The 18,276-nt window shown below is 46.6% G+C and overlaps 1 protein-coding gene across 4 annotated transcripts in view; it reads left to right on the top strand.

The window, feature by feature from the left end:
* The first annotated feature begins 4,576 nt into the window (after positions 1 to 4,576).
* The window catches only part of DAB2 (DAB adaptor protein 2), a 34,714-nt gene continuing 21,014 nt past the window's right edge, over positions 4,577 to 18,276 (top strand). For 2 of the 4 annotated variants that reach the window (XM_083577287.1, XM_083577286.1), the window contains exon 1: positions 4,577 to 4,804. The gene's annotated coding sequence lies outside the window, so the exon portion shown is untranslated. The remainder of the gene's footprint in view (positions 4,805 to 18,276) is intronic. The other 2 variants (XM_083577285.1, XM_083577284.1) reach the window with 1 other exon arrangement.

The following is an 18,276-nucleotide window of genomic DNA, read 5'->3' as shown; positions in this document are numbered from 1 at the left end:
CCTTCAAATGTTGTTGGGCTGCAACTTTCATCCACTCCAACCAGCATGGCCAATGGTCAAGGATGATGAGGGGTTGTTGTCCAACAACATCTGGAGGCTCACAGGTTCCTCAGACCTGGGATAAGGGATACTGAATCTGGGATGGGGGCTGACCAGGGCTTAGCATCAGAACTTTCTGTTTCATGGCTCAGGGAAGTGCCTCTGAGCATGTGTAGAATGTCTTTCTTTTTCAGCAGCAGTGAGGGATTTGTGGCCTTCAAGATACTGCTGGTTTTCCCAGTAGTGATGTATGGAAGTGAGAGCTGGACCATAAAGGAGGCTGATCGCCGAAGAATTGATGCTTTTGAATTCTGGTGCTGGAGGAGACTCTTGAGAGTCCCGTGGACTGCAAGAAGATCAAACCTATCCATTCTGAAGGAAATCAGCCCTGAGTGCTCACTGGAAGGACAGATCCTGAAGCTGAGGTTCCAATACTTTGGCCACCTCATGAGAAGAGAAGACTCCCTGGAAAAGACCCTGATGTTGGGAAAGATGGAGGGCACAAGGAGAAGGGGACGACAGAGGACGAGATGGTTGGACAGTGTTCTCGAAGCTACGAACATGAGTTTGACCAAACTGCGGGAGGCAGTGGAAGACAGGAGTGCCTAGCGTGCTCTGGTCCATGGGGTCACGAAGAGTCGGACACGACTAAACAACTAAACGACAACAAGATACTGCTGGAATTCAACTCCCATCATCCCCAATCATTGGCTATGTTGGCTGGGATTGATGGGAACTGGAGTCCAGCAGCACCCAAAGGGTTGCAGATTCCCCACCTCTGTCTACATATATTTCTAATGTTGGGGGCAGAGCAAGAGTTTCTTGTTTAACCCTGGCTCAGCTCTGGAGGACATCAGCCTATAACCTATTGTTTTGGCTGCTTTGTTAGGAAGATTACTGGATAATAGCCCAGAAAAGCTGATTAATGTTGCATCATTGAGCATAAATTGGTTAGGCAATTGTGTCCTGATAGCTGGAAATCTCTGTGTTTTTGAATGAGACACCCATCAAGAGTTTGTAGGAGGCAACATCCCTCCAGCTGAGGAGGGGGTCCAGAGACAAGGTGTGAAAAAGGTGTTTGCAGTTTGGAAGAGAGAGTTAGACACAATGAAAGAAAGAGGAAAAAACCAAGTTTCCAACTGCAGGTATTGGAGTTAGCCAGAAGTGAGGGTGCAGTCTTGGATAGCTGCCCAGGTTCCTCTCTGGGGGATCTCCTGCCTCGCAGGAGTGCCAGTTGCCTCCACTTGTGTTGTACTTGTAGATTAGTTAATAAGACACCATGAGTCTACAGTGCTCTCCCATCCAAAGAAAACTAAGCCCTGCCCGGACCACTGCTCAGAGATGTGGGGAACATGTAACACTTATAGTAACAGTAGTAGTAGTAGTAATAGTAATGAGACAGCTAATTGATGCTTTTGAATTATGTTGCTGGAGGAGACTCTTGAGAGTCCCGTGGACTGCAGGAAGATCAAACGTATCCATTCTTAAGGAAATCAACCCTGAGTGCTCACTGGAAGGACAGATCGTGAAGCTGAGGCTCCAATACTTTGGCTACCTCATGAGAAGAGAAGACTCCCTGGGAAAGCCCCTGATGTTGGGAAAGATGGAGGGCACGAGGAAAAGGGGACGACAGAGGACAAGATGGTTGGATAGTGTTTCCGAAGTTACCAGCATGAGTTTGACCAAACTGCGGGAGGCAGTGGAAGACAGGAGGGCCTGGTGTGCTCTGGTCCATGGGGTCATGAAGAGTCGGACATGACTAAACGACTAAACAACAACAACCACCACCACTCTTGAGACAGTTGAAACCTCTATGTACATGGCACTATTTTGAGGGGGTTTGACTTAACCGGGTGTGTAGGAAAAAATGCCAACAAGGTGGTTCTGATTACTTCTTCCCTCTCCCATAGAACCAAAGAAAGAATGGACATTTTTGCAATTTCCAGTGCACAGAACCTAGTGAGAATCAAATCCTATTACATAATCCGTATCCGTGGCTGAATTCTGATGCTATTTTATTTTGTTTTGATTAATTGATACATTGTACTTTTATTATATATTTCATTTGTATTAATGTATATTGCTGTTCACTGCTTTGGGAACCTTGAGTTAAAAAGTGGCATATAAATAAACCACACCATAATGCCGATACACAACTTTTGTATGGCCCTTTTAAGTATTCAAAGTGTTTTACATGCATTTTCTAATAATCCTCAAAACAAGTAAATGTACACAAAGAGGAATTAGAAGTGTGTTAGAAATCGCATGCAATTTAAATGCAATTTTTTCACCTTTAAAAATCCACAAAAACCAGGACGGAATGGACCAATGACTGAGCACATGACAGGCACGGAACAGAAGCAAGCTGAAAAAACAGCCTTGTGAGGCAGGGATGGGAAAGACACAGTTGGTGTCAGATCTTTTATCTCTCCCCCCTCCCCCTTGCCAATGATCCCATGGGGCAACTTTGACAGGTGGGTGGTGCCAAACTTGAATAAACTATTGGGAGGGCCCAGTAAGCCCCTCCCCCATAATCAGTCACAAGACCTGGCTGTACCCACCATTTGAATGACAGTGTCCATTAACTTTGTAGAGGGCCTGGTCCCCGCAAATGTTTTATGGGGAGCAAAGGGACCTTGGCCCCTAGGAGTTGGCTCCTAGCCATCACTTGCACACACACACAAACCAAATATCCCAAACTACGAATGACTTTTAACATTATAACCACAATCCTCAACCCTTTTAGACTACAAACTTACACTCACTGGGAGCAAGCATCACTGAACTGCTTTGAGAAGCCATTAATAGGATTGAGCTGTTACTCATCTACAGGCCCTTTTAAATCCCATTGAATTTGATGGAATACAATGAAGGATGCAGGGATGCGGGTGGCGCTGTGGGTTAAACAACAGAGCCTAGGACTTGCTGATCAGAAGGTTGGCGGGTCGAATCCCCGCGACGGGGTGAGCTCCCGTTGCTCGGTCCCTGCTCCTGTCAACCTAGCAGTTCAAAAGCACATCAAAGTGCAAGTAGATAAATAGCGGGAAAGTAAACAGCGGGAAGGTAAACAGCGTTTCTGTGTGCTGCTCTGGTTCGCCAGAAGCGGCTTAGTCATGCTGGCCACATGACCCGAAAGCTGTACGTTGGCTTACTCGGCCAATAAAGTGAGATGAGCGCTGCAAGCCCAGAGTCGGTCACGACTGGACCTAATGGTCAGGGGTCCCTTTACCTTTACCTTTAATGAAGGATGCTAGGTTGAAAAGTGCAAAGGAAAGAAAGCAAAGTGATTGGGGCCCTGATCCTGAACAGAGCATTTCACAGAGCCAGGTTTTTTTGAAACCATTGAGGCTCCCAGCCTGTGTGTGCGTGTGTGTGTGTGAGAGAGAGAGAGCACAAAGGCATGTGGCGAGGGTGCCAAACAGGGTCTTTGACCCAGATGAAATAAAGTCTAGTTCTGCCTCTGCATAATCTTCTCAAATACACCCCCCGAACCCTATAAATTTCAAGGGAATGGCAGAAAGCCCACCATATGAGGGAAGGGCCATAGCTCCGCTGTGGAGAAATGTCCCAGGTTTGATCCCTGGCGCCTCTGGGTAGAGCTGCCCTCTGCCCGAAACCCTGGAGAGCCACTGCCAGTCAGTGCAAATGATATGGAGTCAGATGGGCAATACTTAGAATCATAGAAATGTAGAGTTGAAGGGACCATGAGGGGTCATCTAGTCCAGCCCCGTGCAATGCAAGACTCTCAACCCACACCCCACCCATCCAATCTGAAACCATATTGGATGGACCCTGTTTAGTTTTGCAAACCTGCTGACAGTTTTATTGCTGCACCACTGGGGACTCGGTTTGGGCAGCTCCCTGGGCTCCTGTGAATTTGTCCCATTCATAACGTCCAGATCCTAAACTCCGCCAAACCCTTCTTCCCCCACCAGTACCAGCCCCAGCTCCTGCTCCCCCTCCCAACTTGCTCTAACCACTGACTCCTCCAGCCAGGGCCAGATTTAGGTTTGATGAGGCCCTAAGCTACTGGAGGTAATGGGGCCCTTTATCTGTCCAGCTGTCCTTTGTCAACAACAAATTGCTGCTGTTTTTTTGTGTTGAATATATGCTATATGGTAATTTATGGACCTAATATCTAAAGCCATTTGCACATGTTGCCATGCAACCAGTCCATGCAGAATATAGGCACCCTATATATAGAAATGAGCAAACCAGTGATATTTTAGGGAGCAGGCGGGGCCCATTACTGACATCACAGGAGCCTACACAACACAAAACACTGTAGGTTTTATTTTATTTGTTTTTTATATTATATGTTGGAAATGTACATCAAGGGTTTCTTTTCCTTTAATTTTTTTGGGGGCCCCCAAGAGTGTGGGGCCCTAAGCTATAGCTTGTTTAGCTTATACGTAAATCCAGCACCGCCTCTAACCACTGACCCCTCCAGCGCGCGCGGCGCCGGACTGTTTCCCACCCCCACTCCCCATCTCTTTCCTCTCCGGGACGGAAGGAGTTAAGTTTGGGAGCGCAAGACACGTTGAGGGGGAGTCGCCCGAGCCGAGGCAGCAAAAACATCGGCGCGCATTCCTGGGCAGTGCTCAGCTGCCAGCAGCTGATTAAAACCATCTCTCTCGCTGTGAGTGGCTCCGGCCGCCGAAGGCTCGCGCGGGGCTCAATATTTAAGCGGAGCCGCCGCTGCGTCAGGGCGCTTGCCGGCTTCCCGTGGCGGGATCATGTGGGGAGAGGCGCGGCGCTGAGGCTGGTAAGGAACGCGCTTTCGGCAGGGGAGGCAGGCAGGGAGGCTCCGGTTTGCAGCGTCTGTTTGCAGCCACGGAGGCGTCCGAGTGACATGTCCGCGTTTTGCCTTCCCCACCTCCCAGGAGGTATCATGAAGAGGCACGACGAGACCGGCGGAGCTCCGGGATCGACCGGACGAGCTGCCTCGCCGCCAGGCAGCCGGGGAGCCTCCGAGGGGTGGCTGCTGTCGGCTCGAGGGGGCCTATTCTGAGCAGGGTTCACACGCACACGCAAACGCACACGCGCAGAAACATACCCTACACACACGCTGGGTCTCGGTCGGTCCCCAAGGCAGCTGCGCCTCCGAAGGTCTCCAGGTGGCCTTGCCAGACTTGGGAGGCAGGAAACAATGGCTATATTTTGGCCTCTTGAATTGGGAATTTGCATTCCGCTCTCTAATGCTGGGTTGCTTTCTATAAAATAACTACAGTGTCTCCTTAGCTTGCTTTTTTTAAAAAATCATCTTGCAGCCAAGACTGCTGGGAGCTGCTGCTATTATTATTATTAATACTACTACTATTATTTGAGTTTAATCTTGCCGCAATTGTATGGTGAAGTAATGGAATGAGTGGAGAGGGCGACAAAGTAGCCAGCTCTAAATGTGGTGTTTTGCCTGCAGTGTAAATGTAGCAATCCGGCTTGAGGATAATGTCCCTGCCACAGCTACCCCTTTAAGAGACCAGGACTCCCGGCATTTCTTAGGAAGGGGTGCGGGGAGAGCGGAATCCTAGGAAAATAAACAAGCATTGGCAGGGGGCTAGGTCAAGGCAGGCAAATGTATACAAAACAATAAATCTTGCCATTGAAATGGTCGCGCTGGAGAGCTTGGTTTAGCAAGCTGAATAAAATAATGGAGCAATTAAGCCGCGGAAAGTCGGAGGAAGCATCCCTTGAGACATTGCTATTCATTTGGCACAGGGGTATCCTCCAGTCTGCACAGCACTATTCAGGGATGAGTGGAGCTAGAGTGCATCTGTTGTCCCATGTTGACTATCTCTTGTTTGCATCTGCAGTGCTTCGCTGATTGGTTAGGCTTGAACTGGGCCCTGGAAAATGTCGAGGGTAATGGTTTTTGTGATCCCTGGCTTGTGTCCCAAACGTGGCAGCTTTCCCTAGAGTAGGGCACCTTCCCAGGTGTCAAATGCTCCTGTAACTTCTTCCTTGCCCAGGTGGAAACAGTGATCCATTTAAAAGCATGTGGGGAAACAATAGAAAGTAATAAGTCCCCAAACCCTGGCTGAATGGGTGGTTTAGTGTGTGACTTACCAGCTCACCCAAGGGCTTATCCCAGGAGTTTGTTGGTATAGGTGGTTTGGAAAGGCAAGTTAACATTTTTAAAACCTCTGGAGTTCTGGGATTGTGTCGCCTTTCTTCTCTCCCTCTCCCAGAGGTGGTAGGAAAAATAATTTCCTAGAGGATAAAATATTGGATTTAATACACATGCATCTGGAAGAGAATTTGTAGGGCAAGAAAATATGTACAGAAAAAAAAAATTACAGCACTCTGGAAAGCTGAATGAAATAATGCTTGAAGCCATTATGGTTTCAGGGGAAAGGGCTTGATTCTTGTCAACTATGGTTGTGGGGAGGGAGATATTGAAAAGTATCTGAAGAACATAGGATTAATGTGGCCAACAGGTTCATGTCTTGTGTATGAAGAAAGGTTTGCCACTTTCTTGGCCTCCAGGATCAGCAGAGCATATACAAGCTTAGTTGCATACCAAGAAACCTCACCTTTCATGTCCAAAGCCTTGGCCGACTTGTTGAGGCACAAGACCAGTTAAACATGGCAACTCTAGAAGCATGCAGTCTCAAAACCCTTATTTATATCAATTTGCTTCACTGAGTTCCTTCAAGTCGATCAGCAGCCATTCAGTCAGAGGGTGGATCTGCCAGACCTCCCCATCTGCTTTGCTGATAGACTAGTGACTTTTGCCAGTTTCTCCCCTTGAAATCTTTCTAGTGCCAGAGTTGGTTTCCTTCCTTCCTCCCAATCCCTTTTCCTTTTGTAAGCACGGAGAGGAATTGTCATATGCTTGACCTTTGACTAAAGAGCAGGATCAATGTGCTTTAAAGAAATAAAATTGTTGGCCCCAGAAAGCCCTTGATGGAATGCCTTCAGTATCGGCATGTAGACATCTTTCCAGCACTTTGTTTGAAGCAGGGCAGTGCTGCTGCCAAACAATTATTGCCCTAAAATAGAAATGCATGTTTCTGCAGAAAAGGAACTAATGGAAGATGAGGGGCAGGTGAGTTGTATTCACAGGTGTAAGGAGGAGAGGTGTGGTGGGCTAATCACCAAATAGCCAAAAGCCATGGCTTCTGTTAATGGTGTAGATGGGCTGAAAGGAGGGTTTCATGTTCTAGTTCTAGTGTAACCAATTGGCTGAACTGCCTTTTTTTGCTATACACCTGCGTGTTTAAATGAAAGTAGAGTTTGCAGATGCAGCGGTAGAAGCATTTCAGGCAAAGCTACTGTGACATGCTTTTTTCCTCCTCCCTCCCAATCCCTATTCCTTTTCTGCTGTATTGTTCTTAGATAGCAAACAGGTCAAATTCTTATCAGGAGGCTTAAAAAACAAAAACCTGCTTTGCAAGCAGAAAAAAAGTGAGAATGCGTAGACCTTTCTCTCTGCAGGTGTAATGCTTAACTCTGGTTAATAAACATAATGTCTTAACAGGACTGTAGAACTTGCAAGCAAGCCTCTGATCTAGGAGTCCAACTTCACTGAAATCCAGAACTTTTATTACCCCTTTAAGCTTAGGGGTGGGCTTAAAATTTCTGTGGCAGATAAGGCAAAGCCATTTTATTAATCAGCTGCCCCTTTCGCGGAGCCGTATGAGATCTAGTGGAGTCACAGCATTCTTTAAGGCGGGGAAATGCCTAGTCATTCCTTCGGCCACAGCAAGGAGATGAAATGTCAAATGGGAAGGCTTAACCTAATGAGTTATCTTATCACATTCTGTGCATCTGGGATAAGCAGAGTTCATCACCAGGCCAATATCTGCTTGGAAAAAAACACCCCAGCTCTTGTTAAATGTATATGTGGATGTTGGAAGCATATGCATTAATCAACAGACACCTTCTAAAACCATGAGGTTTTTAACCTGGTAGTATGCACTCATCTTGAATGTTCATTACCTTAGCCACAGGGGGTGGTTGTGTAGAATTCACCAACTGGTTGGCTAGATTGGTGCTCCCTGAGTAGGAAATGAGCCCCTAATTAAATGTTCTCGAATAATCCTTGCTTGAGGTTGTTTGTTCCAAGTGGGGCATGTCACTCAGCAGTGTTCTAATGGAATTATTTCAGATGGCTGAGGCAGAAGTTGCCTTTGGCAGAAATCTCGTTTTATGGAAGTAAGGGGACCTCTGTAACGTGGCATGATGCCCCTAATCTTTCTGAGAAGTTGCCTTAACTGGAAATGAGGGTTTTGATGGGATGGCAGCTTGGATTAAGGGTGGGGAGGAGGAACAGAAACTTGCGCTGGGCTGAGACGACTTCCCGGAAAGTACTGAACTGCCCCATATTAATGCAAACTTGACAAGAAGCTCTGCAGAAATAGTTTTACTTGATGGGAGAAGGTAGCAAATTGTGTGCTGTCTAGGCCTTGTGCTGCTCCTCTTTAAATATTTCAGAAAACTTGAACTTCAGAACTTTACTACTAGCCATGTAACAGGGCCAGCTAAGGACAAAACATTGGCAGTCAACTATCCATCACTGCTCACTCAGCAGTTCAGAATGCAACTGAGTAATAAAATGGGGGGAGCTATTGAAGCATAGGTCTCAACCAAAGGATGGTGCTGCTTACCCTGACTTGGAAGGAAACGCATGTATGTTTTGCTGTATGCTCCAGGATGCACCAGCTGATAACCTCAGATGTTCTGTAAAGCTGTCTGGTGGACACAGAAGTGGTCTTTGCAAGGAACTGTGTGCGAGAGAATGCACCAGTTAGATCTGTTATGTTGAAGCTGGCTACTAAGTCCCGCCAGTTCCTCTTGCTTGGCAGGATAATCGTTGAAATGAAAGCTAACCGCAGTACCTACAAATTCCACTTGCAGTTGCAGAGCAGTTAACTTACAGGGGTGTTAATACACTGTTGCTTGGCTGCTGCTAATACTGTATACTCTTGATTGGCTACTGCCACAATCATCCTAAGACTGCAAATTCTGTAATGCATTTGGTTCACACAACAATGTTATAATTCTGGGGCCCACATGCCAGCAATGAATAGACCTTGCATTATTTGATTCAAGGCCAAAAGCAAGAACTTTCTGGCGCTGACATAGCAGGCCATGTGACAAAGGCAGAGCAGAATTCCAGTGATGCATTCCTTCTGGATTAATACAGGCAAATCCTGCAATTTGGTCAAACTTCGTTATGGCGTTCTAAACATAGCTGCTCACCCCAATCTGGAAACCACCCAGGGTATATTCCCTGGCTCTTGCTGCATAATCCTTATGTTTCTTCCCCATTAACTTGCCATAGCTGGGGTTGCAGCTATTGAGGGCTGAGGAGAATAGTCCCAGGCATAGGTCCTCCTTTTGAGAGAATCCTCTGTTTGAAGGGCTGTGGTCAACATCTAAAAGATGAAGAGCCATTGGAAGGGATAGCAAGGAACTTGGAAGTTTAGCAGCAGCAGTTAGTACCTGGACAGCAGACTGAGCACATATGCTAGTCTCCTGGTCTCTCTCCTACTGCTGTAAATATATATTATAGTTCTAAGCTTGTGTGTTATAAACTGACTTTACTTCAACCATTTAACCCTAAACATTTTTTTTTCCCAGGGGGACCATTTTATTAAGGGAAATACATGGCTATATACTGTTGAACTCCCTGATTGCTGAGCTTTCTCCATATATAACCTAGAAGGTTTGTGTTACTCTGTCACTGATGTTGTTGGCTATGACAGCTAAAAATGTGGAACACTTGATAGGAAGCGCTGGCCGCATAATCACCCCATGGAAGTGAAAGCAGGACGTGGGAGGTGACCCAAATGGGATTCATCTAAGTGGTTGGCTAGTTCTTAGTGTTCTTACAACAGAGGAAAGATCTCTTGGTGTCAGGGTGGTTTTTGCAGCCAACGCTGTCACAACTGTTTAGCCCTTTTTAATGAAATGACTTGTCTCTCTTCCACTGGAGTTTTTTACTTGCTAAAAGACTCTCTAGGCAGCTGTACTTCCAAGAATGTCTGTCCCATGATTTTGACTGGGATGCTTGACTCAAGCTGTGCATACAGCTTACACTTAAAGAGCATGACTTCTCCAAAGAAATCTGGGAAGTGTAGTTTAAGGGTGCTGGGAATTGTAGTGCTATGAGAGGTAAACTTCCCAGGATTCTTGGGGGGATGCCATGTGCTTTAAATGTGTGGGTGCTTAAGCCGCCTTAGTGTCTAGCAACCTGGGAGCCAGTTCACAGAAGTGCCTTAAAACAGTTAGAAACCATTGGCATCTTTCAATGAGAGATGACTCCCAGTCACCTAGTAATTCTCATGGTAGTGTGATCAGAATTCCTCTGGGTTTGGTGGGATTCTAGGCCTCAAGTTAAAAACCTTTTTTACAGGCAGCTGCAACTGAGTGCAAAATCCAAAGCCATGCCAGTTGCAACAGACTTTGCCAAGTGTAGTTTTGTGAAACTGCTATGGGATGATTAAACAGTGTGATAAGTGTGAAGCAATCTAGAACAGCAGCATCTGGGTTTAGTTGTACAAGTCTGTATGTAATATATAGCTGGGTGTTAACTCAGCCTCTTCTAGGGCACAAAAGGAAGATAATGGCCCACCTGTAGCAGTGTTGAGCATGTACATCATCCATGTTTCCCTGCCAATATTTCAGATCAAATATAGGCAAGTCCGCATGACCAGGACCCCTCCCACAATGAGCAGGAGGACCACAAAATGGGCATCAGTTTCAGGGCTGACTTATAATTATATTGTGATGTAGCTTGCAATGCCTTCTACAAGAGGGGTCCCCCAGGAAGACCATTAAATCCAGAATCTGAAATTGTCCAGCTGAGGCCCCACTTACAGTGCAATGCTGAAAGCTGCCCTTTGCACCCTCTGTTCTTTATCCTTGTACTGTGCCCTAGATCATCCTGCCCTGGTTCCTGAAGCAAGGAATGTTGCAAAATGTACCCATAAACCTAACTTCAGTGGATCTGGTTGTCTTCAACAGAGAAGCTGCACCATGCTGTTGGATTTAAATAGGCTGTTGAAGTGAGTGGCTGGGAAGCACCTAACCCATGTAATGGGGCCTTCTTGGTGGTGGCGCCCGCCCTGTGGAACTCCCTCCCACCAGATGTCAAGGAAATAAGCAACTATTTGACAGTCCTATTCAGGGGTGTAGGAGGGATGGTGCGGCCCACCCCGGGTGTCATCCTTGAGGGGGGTGACAAAATGACACACTGAGGGGGGCAGCACTTACCGCGAGGTCTGGTCTGTAGCACACCCGAGCCATGCCTCTCTCCTGGGAGTCATGCAGTGGCTCAGTACCCCCGCTGCCCGAAACAGCAGTGTGGGGCTTGCATCTGCCAGGCGGACTCCATGGGCACCTCGCCGTGGTGCCCACGTGTGCAGATCACCACAGTGCCCCCGTGTGGTGCCCCCATGTGCAGATCGCCACAGCACCCTCGTGTGGTGCCCCCATGCATGGATTGCTGCGGTACCCTGTCCCCACTGCTCTGGGTGCCAGAGCAGCTAGCTATGCCCCTGGACCTGTTTAGGGAAGTTTTTAATGTTTGATGTTTTATTGTTTTTAATATTCTGCTGGAAGTCGCCCAGAGTGGCTGGGGAGGCCCACCCAGATGGGCGGGGTATAAGTTGTTGTTGTTGTTGTTGTTATTACATACATACAGGCATGCACCGTAAGATGGCATTCCCAGGGTGGGTGGGTGTTGTTGTGTAGAACATTAATAGTCAAGGAACCCTTAATATCTTGCAAAATAGGAACAGTTACCAGAAAATAAGCATTTGGAACATATGGTATCTGTGCACTACAGACTTAAAATAATTTCCTCTGCCCAGGGGATTCCCATTAACTGTGGTCTCATGGCTTCTAGAGAATCATTTGCATTAACTTTAGGTATAGGATGAGGAAGTTTGTGGCAGTCAAAATGGTATGAAATCTATGTGCTGCAAGGAGGTTGCATTTGATAATGATAAACTTGACATAATTTGGTAGGTGCCTTCTAAACCTTTTTTAGATCACTCTTGGCTTTTAACTGCTAGAAAGAACAAAGATGGGAGCAGGCGAAGTTGCCAGAGTAATCCTGGTTTTATGTGGACACCATGTAATTGCCACAGTGGCGTAGCGTGGGTTGTCAGCACCCGGGGCAAGGCAAGTAATTTGCGCCCCCTAACCCGTGGATTTGCGCCCCCTAACCCATGGATTTGCCCTAACCCCAGATGTTGCGCCCGGTGCGGCCGGCCCCCCCTGCACCCCCCACGCTACGCCACTGAATTGCCATGCCACAGATGTTGACAGCATGGGGTGCTCTCACCATAAGAAGCTGCCCTTGCACAGAATCAAACCATTGTTTCATCTAGCCCATTCTTGTCTATATTGACTTGCAGTGGCTCTCCAGGATTTCATAGAGGTTTCCTTCCCAGCCCTGTTTGGAGATGTCAGGGGTTGAATCTGGGAGCTTCTACATGCAAAGCAGATGCTTTTGTCACTGAGCTCTTGCCCAGGCATGGGTTTATCACCTCATCTGCTGTTTGAGGAAACAGTGTCATTCAGCTATATAGTGCTTTTTAAGAATACATGTAGTCTAACGCACCTTACAAAAATCAAAATGCAGTAAACCACTTAAAAGTAAAGCTAAGCTGGTATAACAGCCTTACTCAACCTTGGGTCCTCAGATGTCATTGGACTACAACTTACATCATCCCTAGCTAGCAGGACCCAGTGGTCAGGGATGATGGGAGTTGTAGTCCAACAACATCTGGGGACTCAAGGTTGAAAGAGGCTCTGGTATAGTGTACTGCCTTAGATGATATATTAAGTCATACTTGGAGTAAAGTAAAGGTAAAGGGACCCCTGACCATTAGGTCCAGCCGTGACCGACTCTGGGGTTGCGGCACTCATCTCGCTTTATTGGCCGAGGGAGCTGGTGTACAGCTTCTGGGTCATGTGGCCAGCATGACTAAGCCACTTCTGGCAAACCAGAGCAGCGCACGGAAATGCCATTTACCTTCCCACTGGAGCGGTACCTATTTATCTACTTGCACTTTGACGTGCTTTCAAACTGCTAGGTTGGCAGGAGCAGGGACCGAGCAACGGGAGCTCACCCCATCGCGGGGATTCGACCAGCCAACCTTCTGATCCGCAAGTCCTAGGCTCTGTGGTTTAACCCACAGTGCCACCCACGTCTCAATACTCAATAGGAGTAGACCTATTGAAATAAATGAGCTTAAGTTATTCATGAATGAATGTTTAAGTCCACTGATGTAATGGGTCTACTGGTATTACTTGATTGGATACCATCCTGAGCTATGAATCAAGAATAATGTGGCTGATATCTTGCCTCTTCTGGGAACTTGCTAAGTAGACTTAGGAAAGCTGTTCTCTTTTGGCCTAAGTCTCCCCACCTGCAATTTAGGGGATAATAAGGTAGGTGTGCCTTACAGCAGCCTTTCCCAACTGATGCCTCCAACTCATAGGATTCCCAACCAACTTGTGGTGAGCAGCAGGTTAGTCAAGACTGCCTTACAGGATGGCTGTAACTAGATTATGAAGTGTTTCTGAACCCTTGAAAGCACTCAGAACAAATGTTTTTCAGTATTAAACATTGGAAATACTAACTAAAAATTAAATCAATTTTTGGATGGGAATTTGGAGGAAGGTTTCATGTAAGCTCCCCACCCCCTCCAAAAAAAGTAATAAGCAGCTTGTATATTCAACTTACTCTGGGCACCAATAATGGGAATCCTTTGACCCCACTCTTTCAGAGGATGTATGCTAATCGGCTTTCAGGAATAGTGTACAAGAAATGCATTGTGTCTTCAGCATCAGCTTTGCAACTTGCCTCCCCCTTCCCCTTGAAATAGGTAGCTTCAGGAATGACTGTCCCCCTCTCTTTGTCTTGCCTGGACCTATGCATACCATGACACTTGGTAGAATAGGCACAATAGATAATGCTGTCTTTGCAAATACTTGACATAATTGCTAGTGCTATATTCTACTCAAGTGGAATGCAACCAAGTAATACTGAATTCATGCGCATGGCTGAGCAAAGGATAAAACTGTCAGTGTTATCTCTAGTGGGAGGCGCAGTTATTCCTTTCTATTCCGGATCACACTCCTTAGTTGCTGTTTCCAGGACATTGCAGGCCAGATGAAAAAAATGCTCCTTTGTAAAGTACAGTGAATCTTAATACTGAAAGCCAGACCCTATGTAGGGATGGGTAAAGGAGAAATGTAGTTTCCCCCTGGTTGTTGGCAAATAATAACCTATTTTCTAATAGGTAGTAAAGTGCAGGTCTCCCCTTGTTGCTTGATGAAGGGAAAGTCTAACTGGCTTCAGGAAGTAGGGGTAAAGCAGATCCAGAAAATACTTGTTTTTAGAGGTCTTTCCTGTAGTACACATGAAAAAGATCTAGGGGTCTTAGTGGAGTGCAAGCTTAACATGAGTCAACAGCTGCAAAAAATGCTAATAGTCCCATGCTATTCTGCCTGGTCAGACCACGCCTGAAATACTGTGTCCAGTTCTGGGCACCACAATTTAAGAAGGATATTGACAAGTTGGAACATGTCTGGAAGGGTCTGGAAACCAAGCCTTCTGAGGAACTGTTGAGAGAATTGAGAACGTTTAGCTTGGAAAAGAGGAGACTGAGAGGAGATGTGATAACCATCTTCAAATATCTCAAGGGCTGTCACATGGCAGAGGGAGCATGCTTGTTTTCTCCTGCTCTGAAAGGTAAGACCCAAACCGATGGCTTCAAATTGCAAGAAAGGAGATTCCGACTAAACACCAGGAAGAACTTTCTGACAGTAAGAGCAGTTTGACAGTGGAACGAATTTCCTCAGAAGTTGGTGGTCTCTCCTTGGAGGTTTTTAAGCAAAGGTTGGATGGCCATTTGTCAAGGATGCTTTAGTTGAGATTCCTGCATTTCAAGCGGTTGGACCAGATGACCCTCAGGATCCCTTCTCACTCTACAATTCTATGATTCTATGAAATTGTGTACCCAAGAAGTCAACTTTGGAAGTCCCAAGTAAAAGCCAGCTGAATAGCATGGGTTATTTAAAAGGTGATAGCATACTCCTTAGACCAGCCTTTCTCAACCTGTGGGTCCCCAGATGATGCTGAACTACAACTCCCATCACCCCTAGCTAGCAAGGCCAGAGCTCAGGGATGATGGGAGTTGTAGTCCAACAACATCTGGGGACCCACAGGTTGAGAGCCGCTGCCTTAGATTGTGGCTTACTGCCCTCCTGCTTGCGGCTACTTTGCCGTCTTTTAGGTAATATGTAGTTACTTAAAAACCCAGCTTGTGTATCTCAGATACATTTCTTGCCATCCACGAGTATCCAAAATAGCAACACTTAATCTCTTACCTTTTTAAAAGTCTCTAATGCTTTAAATGTAGTAATATAAAGATTTTTAAGATCCTGTTCTGGATAAATGTATGGAAAGCAGATGTGTCTCTGAAAGTGCTTTTGGTTCTTGGAACTTAAAACCTCCTACCCTGTAGTACTTCATGAATTACAAGTGAGGCCTAGGAGAAGGGCAACTCCACTGGGGCCCTTACAATTTTCTGCAAGTATGGTGAAGGCTGTAAGCCTGGATTTGGGGGCTGGCACAGTCATTGGGCACAGTGAGGCAGTGTCCTTGGGTAGAAGATGGCTGGGATGCTGTGGCAAGGTTTTGGGGGAGAATTGTGTGGCATATGGCCTACCTTGCACTGGAGGAGGATGCTGTTCCATTGCTATCGCTGAGGGTAAGGTAAGGACTGCCAGTCTATCCATAGAATGAGAAAGGGCATCTTGTCCTTCACCAGTGGTGGCTGGCATCCATTGATCAGAACACAAGGGAGCCCAACAATAAGCAGAGCCAGAATCAATGTCAGGCGGACACAATGATTCTTTTCTCCCATTTTCCTCAACACAGAGTTCTACAAGGGCAACATTGAGGCTTGGGAGGAGGAAGTCAAGGCTACCCCCTGGACTGGTTGTGGTAGAAAAGAAGGCAGGTGGGGGCTGGCTGAGGTTGGTGGGCAGTGCCCCATTTGCCCAAATGGACAACCCACCACCGTCCTTCCCATTTGGCAGTGAAACACCTTGGGTTGAACTCTAGCCACATGGCTCATTGATCACCAGTGGTGGGGGAAACCAACGACGGCAACTTGCATAATAAGACATTTTCCCATCTCTCTCTAACATAACTTGTGATGGTAAACAACAAGTACTGATATGAACACAGTGGGCAGATGGTTCATAGAGCTGTTGCTTGGTTAAAGGACACTTAATCGGCTGGCATGTTATTGACACAGTACATCTAAAAAGAAGGGTGTTCTTCTAGAAGTGTGTGATGGGCTGATGCCAGGGGTTAGCATTGTTGGGCGCTTGCAAGCAGAGCAGCATAGCCCTGCTGCAGTCCCTTGACTGTTTCTGCCCACTGTTTGTGTCTTCTCTCATTATACACTGGCTTTGCTTAGTCAATTGTTACCAGGATTTATTTTCTCTCTGGAAGAAGAGTTTGGATTTGATATCCTGCTTTATCACTACCCGAAGGAGTCTCAAAGCGGCTAGCATTCTCCTTTTCCTTCCTCCCCCACAACAAACACACTGTCAGGTGAGTGAGGCTGAGAGACTTCAGAGAAGTGTGACTGGCCCAAGGTCACCCAGCAGCTGCATGTGGAGGAGCGGAGACGCGAACCCGGTTCACCAGATTACGAGACTACCGCTCTTATCCACTACACCACACCGGCTCCCAGGACACCACCTGCATTATTTAAGTGGCTTTGCTAACAGTAGCAAGGTTAATACAGCCTAGTTATGTGGAGCCTCTGGCCCAGGAATAGCAAACATGGCATCCTCCAGAAGTCTACAACTTCCATGGACCCCTGCCAGTTTGGCCAGTGCTCAGAGTCGTAGTCCACAGCATCTGGAGGGCATCTCATCAGCTACCCCCAGCTCCAGCCTAAAGCCAAATACAGGCCTCAGTCTAATCCCTGGCACTCACGACAGACCCACACCAAGCTTCCTTTCTCCAACTCACTGTTCTTGTTCCATTCCTTCCATGTTTGTACTGGCATCTGTGGCCACTTGTGCAACATTGGTGAGAGGCAAAGGGGACTGCAGAGGAATGGGGCTGAGCTGGCAATGGCATTCCTCTGCCACTGGCAGCTTGCTGCATTTCCCTGCTGCACACTCTGAAGGGGGTTTACCCTACTCAAGGCTGAGTTTTCAGCAGAATTTGTATTTGTAAGTGTCCTAGCAGGTCAAGGCACATGAATGTGCTATTGTGCTGCAGATCCAACTCAGCTAGGCTTCATACAAAATCGCAGCTCTTTGGGCATGGTTTTGCAACATGGTGCTTCAGCCCTACTCCAAACACAATAAAAAATATATGTAGCTGGGATTAGGAATAGTGTAAATAACATTCCTTGCTGTGTGTTGAGACTCCTTCGAACAGTTTTAAGGGCTGACTGTTGGGTAGGGTGAGCTAGTAGCTTCTACGTCCCCCAAGCAACTTTCTCTTAAGAAGCTGCTATGGGCAATATTGGGCTGCTCCCCTTCCTCTTCCAAAGGAAAGAGGGATTTTGGGGTAGCTTCTACCTTCAAAAGTTACAGTGCTTTTTGCTGAGTCCCAGACTGTGGGTAAAGTCGGTGTTTCATAGGAGCATCCCTATGGGAAACTAAGCTTTGTGCAGACTTTTCAAGGGACAAACAAGCCCCCACAGTTACAGCTTGCTCAAAGTGGTATAGAATGGAGGTGAGGTGAGTCGTCCTCATCCTGTCAGGTTCAGCTGCTCATTCTTCAGTGAAGGATCTCTTGGCTCAGTGGTAGAGCACATGCTTTCCATATGTGAAAAGGCCACTATTTCAACCTCTGGTATCTCAGGATACCACAGTATTGGTATAGACAGGTCCATGGCTTGACTTTGTATTTGGCAACATCCTCTGTGTGCTTGTGTATTAAGCTTCTTTGAGTGTTTGTAATATGGGGTATGCATCTAAAATGAATAAATAACACTTTCAGGAATGCCACCTTCTGGATCCAGTTTTTTCCAGACATTGGAGTGCTTATACTGTACATATGTGTCTGTTCCCTTTAGCTGACTGGAGTAGTTGCAATGAAAAATTCAGAAGTGCAAATTTTGCAGGACAGCTGTGTGTATTCTTTGCATATTGCTTCGCTTCGGGACAGTTGGGAAAGTCCACCTTTCCAAATGCAGACTGAAATACAAAATGAATCGAATTTCTCCCCCTCCCTAGGAA

Source organism: Podarcis filfolensis (genome assembly GCF_964270895.1).
Source record: "Podarcis filfolensis genome assembly, chromosome: 11".
Lineage (NCBI taxonomy): Eukaryota > Metazoa > Chordata > Lepidosauria > Squamata > Lacertidae > Podarcis > Podarcis filfolensis.
The sequence above is the reverse complement of the archived record's forward strand: the minus strand, read 5'-3'. Positions and strand labels throughout refer to the sequence as shown.